Raw genomic sequence first — 12,806 nt, forward strand, 5'->3', positions numbered from 1 at the left:
GATCAACAGGGTGAGTGTCAAACTGTAGCGGGAGAAGAAATAAAAAAAAAGGAGGTTGGTAATTTATTCTGCAATTGTGTGACAGAAGTTTCAAATGCGAAGGACCAGAAAAGCACAACGAGTATCGCTGAAGCGGCAGCTTAAGACGAGCCTGAAGATCTCTGTGTGAAGGATGTATTTTTACCTTAGCGCAAGCTGCAGCAATGAACGAGGGAGCAATGCGAAGGCATTTAAAATGTGTCCACTGTAATTGTTTGCCACATCAAATGGGTGCTCAATGGACTCTAGCAGCATGTTTTTCGTCTAAATGACTCTGAAAGTCTCAACGTGGACTCCAGAACGTGATAAATACATGAGCTAATCCCCATCTGCACCATCGTCGAACATTCACACTTGATATCTCAGTATATTCTCAGGCTGGATAATCAAAGCTGAACAAATTTTTAAGCCGAGCTCCTCACGCGGCCTTAACGACGCTATTTAGTTACTACTGCAGTCATCGATAGCTAGTTTATTTTGTTTCTACTGCAGACTTAATGAACTAGTATTAGTTTTTACTGCATCTTTTATTAGATCATTTATGTAGCTAGTAGGTTAGCATTGTCTAGTTTATTTTAGTAACTACTGCAGCCTTCATTAATTAAACTGATTAAAGACAACCAAGTATCTAGCTATTAGCTTAGCTTTCTAATTGTTAGCATTACATCCTTAAGAGGAATATAGATAGCAATTTCTTTTACCCTCAAAAGCGTTTTTTGGAAAAAGTACCCAGGGTTTTTTAAATATTTTGACAATTAAATTCAATTCAATTAAATAATAAATAACACCTCTCTTTAGACTTTTAAAAACTTCACTTTATCGAGCTCTGAATGAATGTCACTAGCGTTAGCCTGAATTACATCAGAAGAATAAGCACATGGGGTGAATAAAGATGAGTGTCTGTCTCTCCGTGACCTGTTTTAGTTGGATGGGTTTCTCAGTGCACTGAAAGCTAGCAGCTAGCTATCGATCTCAGTGAGAGAGATGAAGAGACGGACGGAGTGACTGAGACCGAGAGACAGGACTAAGAGTGTAGTCGAGCGCAATGATGCGTGTACGAGGCTGTAAATTGACACCCAGGTTGCCAAGAACCCTCGGGCACCTTCTCACACATCACCGCTCTGGCAACGCTCCACCACAGATATACAACACCTCAACATTTTCCTGGAGATACCAGGGAGCGATTTTAGATCCTGGGAATGTCTTTAAGTTGTCATTGACTCGAGGTAGAGTGAATCAGGTTAATGGCGGAACGGTTACAACCGACCACAGCTCATAAATCACAAACGATGATCTACATGAAGAATCACTTGATGTGTGGCTGTAACCTGGAGACTGTATCTGTATTTATCATCTCAAATTTAATGTTTATTCACTTATTTAGTTATTTATTTACATATAACATTGTTTACACAGGATTTTGTTTTCAATTTCCAGAGAAGCCTGAGTCAAGCTGAGGTAACTGAGGTAAAACTAGCATCACTTAGCTAGCTAACGGAAGCAACTCTATCACTGGATCCTAAATCTAAATTATTTTAGTTTATTTTGATTCCTCTTCCTGTTTTTTTTTGTTTTGTTTGTTTGTTTGTTTTTGTTTTTTGGTAATAAATAAAAAAATCTAATGAAATTTAACTTAGATTTCAAAATAGTCACCGTTAATTCATGATTTAGCAAGAGGGGGAAGGGGGAGGCAGGCTAGATAGATAGATGGATGGATGGATGGTTGGATGGATGGATAGCTGGATAGATAGATAGATAGATAGATAGATAGATAGATAGATAGATAGATAGATAGATAGATAGATAGATAGATAGATAGATAGATAGATAGATAGATAGATAGATAAGCATATATAGATAGATGGATGGATGGATGGATGGATGGATGGATGGATAGATAGATAGATTAGCATAGATAGATAGATAGATAGATAGATAGATAGATAGATAGATAGATAGATAGATAGATAGATAGATTTATCTAAGACTGTGTATAGTAAAATATGTTATATTGAGATTCTAGAGAACAATATACTTATGTTGAAGGGTTTTTTTTTTCTTTTGTTTTTTTAAGTAATTTAATTCTAAGAGAAAACTTTGACAACCACCAGAACTCATATTTTTTCTGGTAATGGTTTATAGCCTTATTATTCTGCTCAGGTGTTCCGGTGATAGTGTTTATTTGGCATGTATTGCTTAATAGAATTTATTTTGGATTAGAAAAGTCCTTGAGAATCCTGCAGCACTCTTCAGCAGAGATATTAGCTTTAGAAAATGACTCCTGAGAAAGAAAGAAAGAAAGAAAGAAAGAAAGAAAGAAAGAAAGAAAGAAAGAAAGAAAGAAAGAAAGAAAGAAGCACACTCATGAAAAGTGACAGAGAGAAAAAGAGAGGGTTGTTGGAGGAGACAGAAAAGAAAGGGAGACAGGAAGTAAGTTTTCCAAGAGGCAATGAGGTAAAAGTTATGGAAGGAGTCACTTTATGTTATACAACATACTGTACTTTTTAGCCTGTGTTTTTTACCAGTAAACACAATAAACCCTATAGTGCAAAGTATATAGTATTCTAAATAACACTCGAGTACACTGGCGCACCATGAGTATAATGATGCACAGAGACACAGCATAGAGCTGCATGCAGAGGCAGAAATCTTGAAGAAAAAAAAAAAATATATATATATATATATATATATATATCATACACTTCCATTATAAGAAGTTGTGTAAATTCGCAGTACTGTATGTTTTCTTAGATCTCCTGAGAAAGAAAGAAAGAAAGAAAGAAAGAAAGAAAGAAAGAAAGAAAGAAAGAAAGAAAGAAAGATGCACATTGATGAAAAGTGACAGAGAAAAAAAAGAGGGTTGATGCAGAAAAAAGAAAAGAAAGTGAGACAGGAAGTAAGTTTTCCAGGAGTCAATGAGGTAAAAGTTATGGAAGGAGTCATCAGTGCAAGCGTTTTGTAAACTTCCAGAGAAAACAAAAGTCAGCGCTGGAAATCAAGCATCGCGTTAGTTCTGGCAGGCCACGTCGTCAAGCATGCATCGGCTGTTAATCAGCTGTCCACGAAGCGCACCAATCCGGTTACGACCTCCGTATTACCCGACCATTTAAATTCCCATTCATAGAGCCGTTCAGCGCTTCGCTGCCGCCGCGATCTAAACTCCCTCCTCCAACCCCGACTCCACCACGCCGGAACCCGTGTTCACTGTACCGGTTTACGTCTTAAATCTCCACATATTTTTCTCTCCCTCTCTCCCTCTCTCCCTCTCTATCTATCTATCTATCTATCTATCTATCTATCTATCTATCTATCTATCTATCTATCTATTTATTTATTACTTTCCAAAAAGTGTAAGTGAGCTTATCAATACTATGCATGCTAGCAGTTCTGTTAGGGGAAGGTCTATTCTAGTCGCTGCTCTCCCCGATCTGTCCATGCATGTGCATAGATGGGCAAGTGGATTCTTGCCCAGAACAGAACCATACCAACAACACTCACTGTATGCATATCATCTAATTCCCTTGTGACAAAGTTGTCCTGACAGAACTACTGTTTATAGCTGCTACAATACTATTCCATACCGTCGGGCGAATGAGAAACGTACGACTTTTCTCGACCGAGTTGCATCTCTGAACACGCCCACAACTAATCGCCAATGTTCACTGTCAATCATTTAGGTAGGTGTGTGTGTGTGTGTGTGTGTGTGTGTGTGTGTGTGTGTGTGTGTGTGTGTGTGTGTGTGTGTGTGTGTGTGTGAACGCAGCATTAAAAAAAAATAAACCGTTATATAAGTTTAAGGTAATTAGCATAGAAGTAACGTAGCCTTTTAAATACTGTCTATAATATCATTTTTTATCAGTATATTTATATATTCTAGCTCTTTCACTGATGTTTCAGGATGACCTTTAGTAGCCGGTGTTCATTATTTTAAACAGGCATTTAAGGCTGACGCAAAAGAGGTGAAAAGATCGACCGTCCTCCTGAGATCAGATGCCCTTCTGCGTTCCCGGACGTCTCTAAAAGCACTAAACGCCGTGGACGGACGCCAGACTAATTCCATCCATCGTTTAGGGTGAAATGTGGTGGCTCAACGTGGGAAAAAGTAAACGTGGAAAGTCGAAAATGGAAAGTTGCAGATAATTATCCTCGCATGGCTTTTCGACCGTGGGGGAAAGGTTTAAGAGCAGTCGCTCACTTTCGGCAGCAATTAATACTGGAAAAAAAAATCACTCGGGTTATGAGCAATTAAGTACACAGAATGCTGAACTCAGGGGAGGAGCTGCCTACTGAGTGTGTGATGGATTTTCAGAGCAGTGCAGAGGAAAAAAATGAATCCACGGTTACATAAATGTGCTTGTGTACAGATCAGACACAAGGTTACTGATTTTATTTTTTTTTAATGTTCATTTAAAAAAAAGATTAAAAATATATTAATAAATAGGTCAGATGCAGAACAAGTAATAATAATAATAATAATAATAATAATAATAATTATAATAATAATAATAATAACAATAATCTTTATTATTATTTTTTAAATATATAAATTAATAGGTCAGATGCAGAACAAGTAATAATAATAATAATAATAATAATAATAATAATAATAATAATTACTAATAATATTGATATTGTTATTATTGTTATTATTATTGTTGTTGTTGTTGTCATTCGTAGACGCAAGATTTCTTTACAGAGCCATGTCAAACATCATAAAATATATTTAAATAATATGCATAATAAATAATAAGATGTGTAATAATAAGATTAAATAATAAATAATAAGATAAGTGTATTTCAGGGAAAACATCTGCTCATAAAATCATTTATATCCAATTTTAAGACATTTACATAATATTTAAATTTAAAACTCAGTGCGTACAGTATTTTGAAGACCCAGAGATGTCGTCAAAGTTCATTGTTGGGATAAATACGTCTGCTGGTGAAAGGAAAGTGTGTGTTTTAGACGTGTGTTCGTTCCTCTGTTGATGATCTTACACTGAATTTTAGTGTTGACGATTAATCTGAGCTGCTTTTTAGATGAACACTTGGAACATCTCAAAGAGCAGAAATGGGTTTAATATCAACATTTACACTGAAGATACGAACATCTTTGTGGGAAAAAAATGAACTTTTCTATGAATATCTCACCTCTAGTATTGTGAATTTAAAATGTAATTGTAAATTGGGGCAGTCGTGGCCTAATGGTTAGAAAGTCTGACTTGTAACCCGAAGGCTGTGGGTTCGAGTCTCTGGCCAGCCACAACTGAGATGCCCTTGAGCAAGGCACCGAATCCCCCCCCAACTGCTCCCCGGGCGCCGCAGTATAAATGGCTGCCCACTGCTCTGGGTGTGTGTTCACGGTGTGTGTGTGTGTGTTCACTGCTGTGTGTGTGCACTTTGGATCTTATGAACATCTCTAAAGTGAAAATTTCCACTACGCTACTTTTATGTGTCTTACTGAATCAAATTAAACCTGGGTGTCAGACATAAAGCCAAACAAACTTCATCCTCATCATCGAGAAGACGAGCTCAGTTAGAGTCTCAGCGGCTCTTAGCTGTTCATCACAAACTTCGGTTTGTTAAAAAAATAAATAAATAAAAATTACAACTAAAACGTAAACAACATTTAAATCTCAAAAGAAACCTCGCAATATAAATGCATATTAGTTATTTTAGTTCTTCAGGGTCAGAAAGCTAAGGCTTGATTAAAAACAGAGAAGAAGCGAAATCACTCCAGATCACGGGAAGAGAAGCATCAGTGCTCTTAATGCACAACTTTACTGTACATCTGAGCTTGAAGCACCGGCTATATTTTTTTCTATGTGGAAATTTGAGGGGAAACTTGATAGTTTTGGAGGTTTTTTAAACTTTGTTGTTCACAAAAAAAACAAGTATCGGTCGATGGCTGTAAATGAGTACGCTTTAAAGTGTGAAATGGAAAATACGCCTCAGCCTGTGTGAGCGATCTGCTCTTATAACGGATGCAGGTCTCTTCTCTGCACAAACGATGTCTGAACTTCATCTGTGCTTTTTTTTTTTTAGAACTAAAGCTCTTATACATACTTATTACCTTTTACGTCACAGCGCTATTAAAATCTCCATTCTCATTGGCTGTGACGATCATTAACTGGCTGTAATTTTATATGAATTTGTCTGTTTTGGAGAAAGGATTCACTTCCATGATTGTAGTGTTGATGTGATTGACAGGACTAAGCCCCTCCCACCCAAAAGAGACACAGACCATATTTGCTCTCCTGGCTCCGGATGGCTGAAGGATCAGCGAGATTTAAACTCATGATCTTCTAAGGAATTTTGCTGTCACTAAGGATTTTTACGTTATGGTTTCTATAGCAACGGCTTAGATGCGGACTTGCGTGACGTTATAATCTACAGCTAAGAATAAAATTATATATATTAAAAATTGTTGATATGGTGAAGTCTGTAAAGAGATTTTTCTGTGATGTTTGTGGATGGGGGAGGACGATGTATGTTCTTGGTAAGGTGACAAGCCGTGATTTATTTTTTTTTCTACAGTGTACAAGTGAAATTAACTACTAAAAAAATTATTAAAATAAAAATAAATATACAAAAAAAAATCAAACTATGAATAGGTTAAAAAAGATTTACATAATTAGTTTTGTTAATTAAAAAGTTTAATTGTAAAATAAAAGGTTGGAAATTGAGGTATAGTCAAAGATATAATAATAAACAACCACGGATATAATATAAGCAATAATAATAATAATAATAATAATAATAATAATAATAATAATAATAATAATAATAATAATTGAGCAGCCAATTGTACCCAGAGGGCAAATTCCTTTTCTTTAAAATGAATTAAATATAAAAATTTAAGTCCACAACATTTCTCATAAACTTCGCTCTCCTGGCCGACATCTGAAGGATCTTTGCACTTGACCCGTGTTTCACAAAAGTGACACGAGGCATAAATAAATGAGACACAGCTCTGTGACAGCTCCTAAAAGCCAGCGTGGTCATTAATCACTGGAGGCCACACGGTCCAGCTCGACTTGTTTGTGAGAGGAACTGAATTATGGCAGGCCTTGTTAACAGCGTACAGTCGTACATCAGCTGTCTATCTGCAACCGCCGACTACAGACACGTCGTCGTGATCATATCAGACAGACGGCTCGAAGATAACCGCTAAAACAACATTAATACAATCGACCAATTCTGCATCTGCCATATATCCAGAATATTGGGACTGAACACTGGTATCTTTATGAATCACTGTGTAACAGATTAGTGAAAGAAGACATTTAGGCTGCCATTTAGTATGACAATGTCATTGTACAAAAGTCCTGATAAGATCGTGCCTATCTGCAGGCGAGGACCGTTATTAAAGCACAGCAATGCTGAATGTAAAGGCTAAGAAAGCAAGGCTACGTTAAAAGATATAAAATAACAGAATAAAAAAAACAAAAAAAAAACACTTTTAAATAATTTCTTATCATTATACGTTATACATGGGGTGCCAATACTTACTCCCAGATCTTTGTTCATATACCATTATTTGAAATCAAATGATCATGTAAATAAACAGATAATATACAGTCATTTTATGTGAATGTCAAAGAAATGAAATTAATTATGAAAATTAAATAAATGAATCGTTTCCAAAAAAAAAAAAGACGAATTTAAATGAATCATAAAAATAACTGAATCGTCTGTACTGTAAATACTGCATGTGAAATGCATGTACAAATACAACAAATTGTTTGGTGGGGGACGTATAAATCATACGACGACCTATGAATCGTGTCATCGTAAATGAATTGTGTAAAAATATGAAAGAATTAAATGAATCGTATGAATCGTTTCAAACGGATCATTTAAAAATCGAAAGAAAAAGAACAAATCAAGCAAGAATAAATTTGAAAAATGGGAAAAATAGTTTGTGAAAGTTTTGACCCCGTAGTGATCTGGTGTCCAAGTCGACGCATTTAAAAAAAAAATCTGCCGCTTCCAGGGAAAGTTGAACGAGCTCGTCCCTGGTGACTGCGGTACAGAGAATAGATCTAATTACACATTCTACACGACGTGCTTCATTAATATTTTTTTGAAAAGTCAATGAAGAAGGATATCTGGAGGATATGGGGAGCGATGAAAACAAGAAGCGGCCTCTTAAAGTGGACCATTATCAAATAAAGTTCTTGTTCCCGGGCTAAATGACCCCAGACTTCGGATAGTGACACTATCAGAGAGCAGCAGAATCAATTTGGATCATGGAGGCTGCTCTGCTTTATGGGAAGAAAGAGAGCATTAACAGGGGGGTGGGGGGGGGTTGGTGAAGGTGTGGGTGTTTGTGGGAAGGGTGGGGGGGGTTAGAACGATCGAGTGGAAATCGCGGCTGGAGTATTGGTTCCGTAATGCAATGCTCTACAAAACAGAAATAAATAATGCTGTAAGTATCACAGGAACGCAGATTCGGTCTCTTCCTGATTCCCACATGAGCAGAAAACATTTCCAGGTACAAAGTCGTGAGCTAATTGAGTTCCACACCTCATTCAGCAGTCAAAAAGAGAAGAAATGGCTAGGTTAAGTGTCATTCCCTGTCCAGTAATAGCTCCGAGTGTAGCGTTCCCAGTCCGACAGACCACCCAGAGTTTTCTGTACAAAATACAGTTTGAGAAAGAGATTACTTTTTTTATACACACATACATATACATATATACTGTACACACACACACACACACACATATATATATATATCATTCATTCATTCATTCATTCATTCATTCATTCATTTTCTACCGCTTATCCGAACTTCTCGGGTCACGGGGAGCTCAGATCTCAGGCGTCATCGGGCATCGAGGCAGGATACACCCTGGACGGAGTGCCAACCCATCACAGGGCACACACACACTCTCATTCACTCACACACTCACACACTACGGACAATTTACCAGAGATGCCAATCAACCTACCATGCATGTCTTTGGACCGGGGGAGGAAACCGGAGTACCCGGAGGAAACCCCCGAGGCACGGGGAGAACATGCAAACTCCACACACACAAGGCGGAGGCGGAAATCGAACCCCCGACCCTGGAGGTGTGAGGCGAACGTGCTGACCACTAAGCCACCGTGCGCCCCATATATATATATATTGTGTGGTAAGAGTAACTTTGCTTCATGACACGATTATGTAACTTGATTATTTCACTATAAGGCACGAGTTTTATTCCGTATCAAACATACAGTCTCGTTTTGAACAAAATTGATTTTAAAAACGTAGCTTTTCGAAGAACGGCAATTTCCCGAGACATTTCTCACGGGACAGCGATCACGAGTCCCAGAACGGCAGCGTCTGTGCGTTTGAATGTTGACTGTATGCTCGATAAGATCGTATTTTGAAGGAGATATATTATTATAGCTCTTTTTCTAAGAAGCTGTTTACGTCGTTCCTCCGCTCTCACCGGGGTGATGTGCTGGAAATGAGATTCCTCCAGACTTACCCAGGGGTTTGATTGTTTTTTTTTTTAGGTGGAAGCTCTCTGCAAATTGAAAAATCTCTCCGGAGCAGGTAGGAAGTGCCAGGCTGCCAGTTCCATCGGTTTTCCACATGAACGCAGGTGATTTAGGACACGACCTGCTGTTCATGGACTGGGTCAGACACAAAGGTCACACTGATTGCTCTTCCTTCTCCGCATGGCGTTCATCGTGATGCCCAGATCCCTGCAGGAGGTCTGTAACAAGCCAGAGGGACAAAAACACAGGATCTGGCCTTTTATTTGCTCCCTCAGTATGAGATTACAATCCATGCCAAAAAGTTGCAGTGGTGTTTCAGCAGATGTCTTCACAGTCTCAACCACTTCAAGACAACATGTAATGGAAATCCTTTATTCTTCTTTTATGCCACTCCCTCAGTTGTTGTTTTGTTTTGTTTGTTTGTTTCTATCTATCCTTCACGCCATCTGAGATCACAAAACTCAGGACTTCTGGTAGTTCCCAGAATATCTAAGTCTACTAAAGGTGGTAGAGCATTTTGAAATAGTCTTCCTGATAGTGTTCGGGGCTCAGACCCATCCCGAGGCATCCAGACATCGTACCGGCTCCCGACGTCCTCTGCGGGACGAAGCCTTCGGACGTCCACTGAGCCGAGGCCGACTCTAAGAATCCTGAGACATCTCCAGTTAGACTCTGTGATACTAAGGAGATCCGAAGTCCATGATCCTTACACCAATACAACATTTAACTGACTGTATATTACAATCACACCCCCAGTGTCACCCATATGAGGATGGGTTCCCCCTTGAGTCCGGTTCCTCTCAAGGTTTCTTCCTTTACCAATTTAAGGGAGTTTTTCCTTGCCACTGCTGCCTGAGTCACCTCATACTTGCTCATAGGGGGATAAATACATACAGATTGTGAACTATTTATATCTAATAATAACCTAGAATTTTTTATTCTGTCAATTCTTTTTCTTTTATTATTCATTATTTCCTTTATCATTAATTTTGTTTACCTTCTGCTCTATGTTTATGTTCTGTAAAGCTGCTTTGAGACGACGTCTATTGTAAAAAGCGCTATACAAATAAACTTGAATCGAATCGAATCTATCTAATATTGTGTCTATTCTATCCATTTCCAAAATTCAAGATTCATTATTCCTCATCAACTATACCGTTTAACTGCTATAACAAAATGTGATCTTACGTTTATCCGGTTCTTCTCCCTGGAACTGAAAAACTTTGTCTAACATTATTTGTTTGACCCGGTTTCCATTTTTCTGCTCCCTGTTTTTGACTTTGGAATGTTTTTCAGAGTCTGATTACAGATTTTTCCAATTTAACCCTTTCTGCACTGGAAAAATGTGGGTTTTTGTAGACACTGTCTTACATTAACAAGCTAACTCGCACGTACTGCCTCGTTGGCTTACTTAACTTACTGCTTGTAAATCCTGTGCCTCGGTTTTCATTTTTTTTTACCTGCTTCCTGTTTTTGATGTTGGCCTGTTTCTCAGAGTCTGATCACAGAGTCTGATTACAGATTACTCTAATCGAACATCTCTGAAATGAAAAATGTGGATGTTGGATAATTGACTATATTAAATCTGATCTATAACTCTACATCTATAACTGTGTTATCTATGACTTATGTTATAAATATTTTATCCGGCTTATTTAGAAATCTTGCCCCAATTTTCATCTCGCGACTTCCTGTTTTTGATTCTCAATGTCGGATTTGAAAGATCCCGATTTTTTAACCCTTTCTGAAATGGAAGAAATGTGGATTTTGCGAAAATAATCCTGGCTCCTTTGGTTACTTTATTCCACACAAATCATGCCTCAGTTTGGTTCTTGGTACTTCTTGTTTTTGACTTTGCCCTGTTTCTCTTTTGAATTAGAGGAGTTGGAATGATCTCACTTTTTAACCCTCTCTGAAATGGACCACTTTGGATTTTTTGGAAAATTGTTAATTGAATTGACATGTTATCAAGTCAAATTGCAAATTCCAATTTTTCTGCTTCCTGTTTTTTTTTGGGGGGGGGTTGTTTTTCAAATCAGAGTCTAATTATAGATTATGGGACTATTTTGGCTTGTGATGTTTGAATTCCAGGGGGGCACGGTGGCTTAGTGGTTAGCACGTTTGCTTCACACTTCCAGGTTTAGGGGTTCGATTCCCGCCTCCGCCTTGTGTGTGTGGAGTTTGCATGTTCTCCCCGTGCCTCGGGGGTTTCCTCCGGGTACTCCGGTTTCCTCCCCCGGTCCAAAGACATGCATAATAGGTTGATTGGTATCTCTGGGAAATTGTCCGTAGTGTGTGAGTGAATGAGAGTGTGTGTGTGCCCTGTGATGGGTTGGCACTCCGTCCAGGGTGTATCCTGCCTCGATGCCCGATGACGCCTGAGATAGGCACAGGCTCCCCGTGACCCGAGAAGTTCGGATAAGCGGTAGAAAATGAATGAATGAATGTTTGCATTTCTCCAGTGAAATTAACATTAACTGTGTGCTTGTGTACTGTCTTTAAAACCGTAAAAAAAAACAACAACAAAAAAACGCATCACTGGACATCACTGTATCCCAAAATCAAGTTTCTTGGTTCATCTTTGGAGTGAATTCAGCACAGCTCATCCCAAATTCTTCACTTCTGCAAAAATGATCACTTACTTTAATTACAATATATGAGCAAATTCCATCTCCATAGCCACAAGTAATTATAATAAATAGAAGCACAAATAATATCATTCAAACCATTACGAGTTAATCAGTGCTTAACGAGCGAGCAGCAAAGCTAATTAACTCATTAGGAAAGGTGTGAGTGAAACAAGCTCCACCAGACCCATCAGGAGTTAATGTCCCAGGGAAGGAACGATGCAGGAACATAATGAATAAAATGGGCAGAATCGCTTCTAATGCACCTGAATGGGGAAAAACGAACGCAAAAGGATTTTCAGCAGATGTCCGGGACAATCTGTCGCTTATTCGCCTGCGGAGTGAAAATCCGTTGTGCTACGTTTGGGTTTTATGGCTTTATGGATGCAGTCACTGTTTCACAAAAAGCTGACTGGACAGCAGCAAGCGACACATTGTTTAGTTCGGAGATGACGGAATAAAACACTTGGGGCATGATGATCTGAGGAAATACTCAACAACAGGGTTGGGAGTGAAATTACTATTAACACAATGCAAGTCGATTGTTATTCTACAAATGCATGTGTTTTAATCCTCTTACGTGACAACAATAATCTCAAGAGTATAATTATTAGGGGCTTTTTATCCATTTATAGCTACCATTCC

This window comes from Tachysurus fulvidraco, chromosome 25, assembly GCF_022655615.1.
Source record: "Tachysurus fulvidraco isolate hzauxx_2018 chromosome 25, HZAU_PFXX_2.0, whole genome shotgun sequence".
Taxonomy (NCBI): domain Eukaryota; kingdom Metazoa; phylum Chordata; class Actinopteri; order Siluriformes; family Bagridae; genus Tachysurus; species Tachysurus fulvidraco.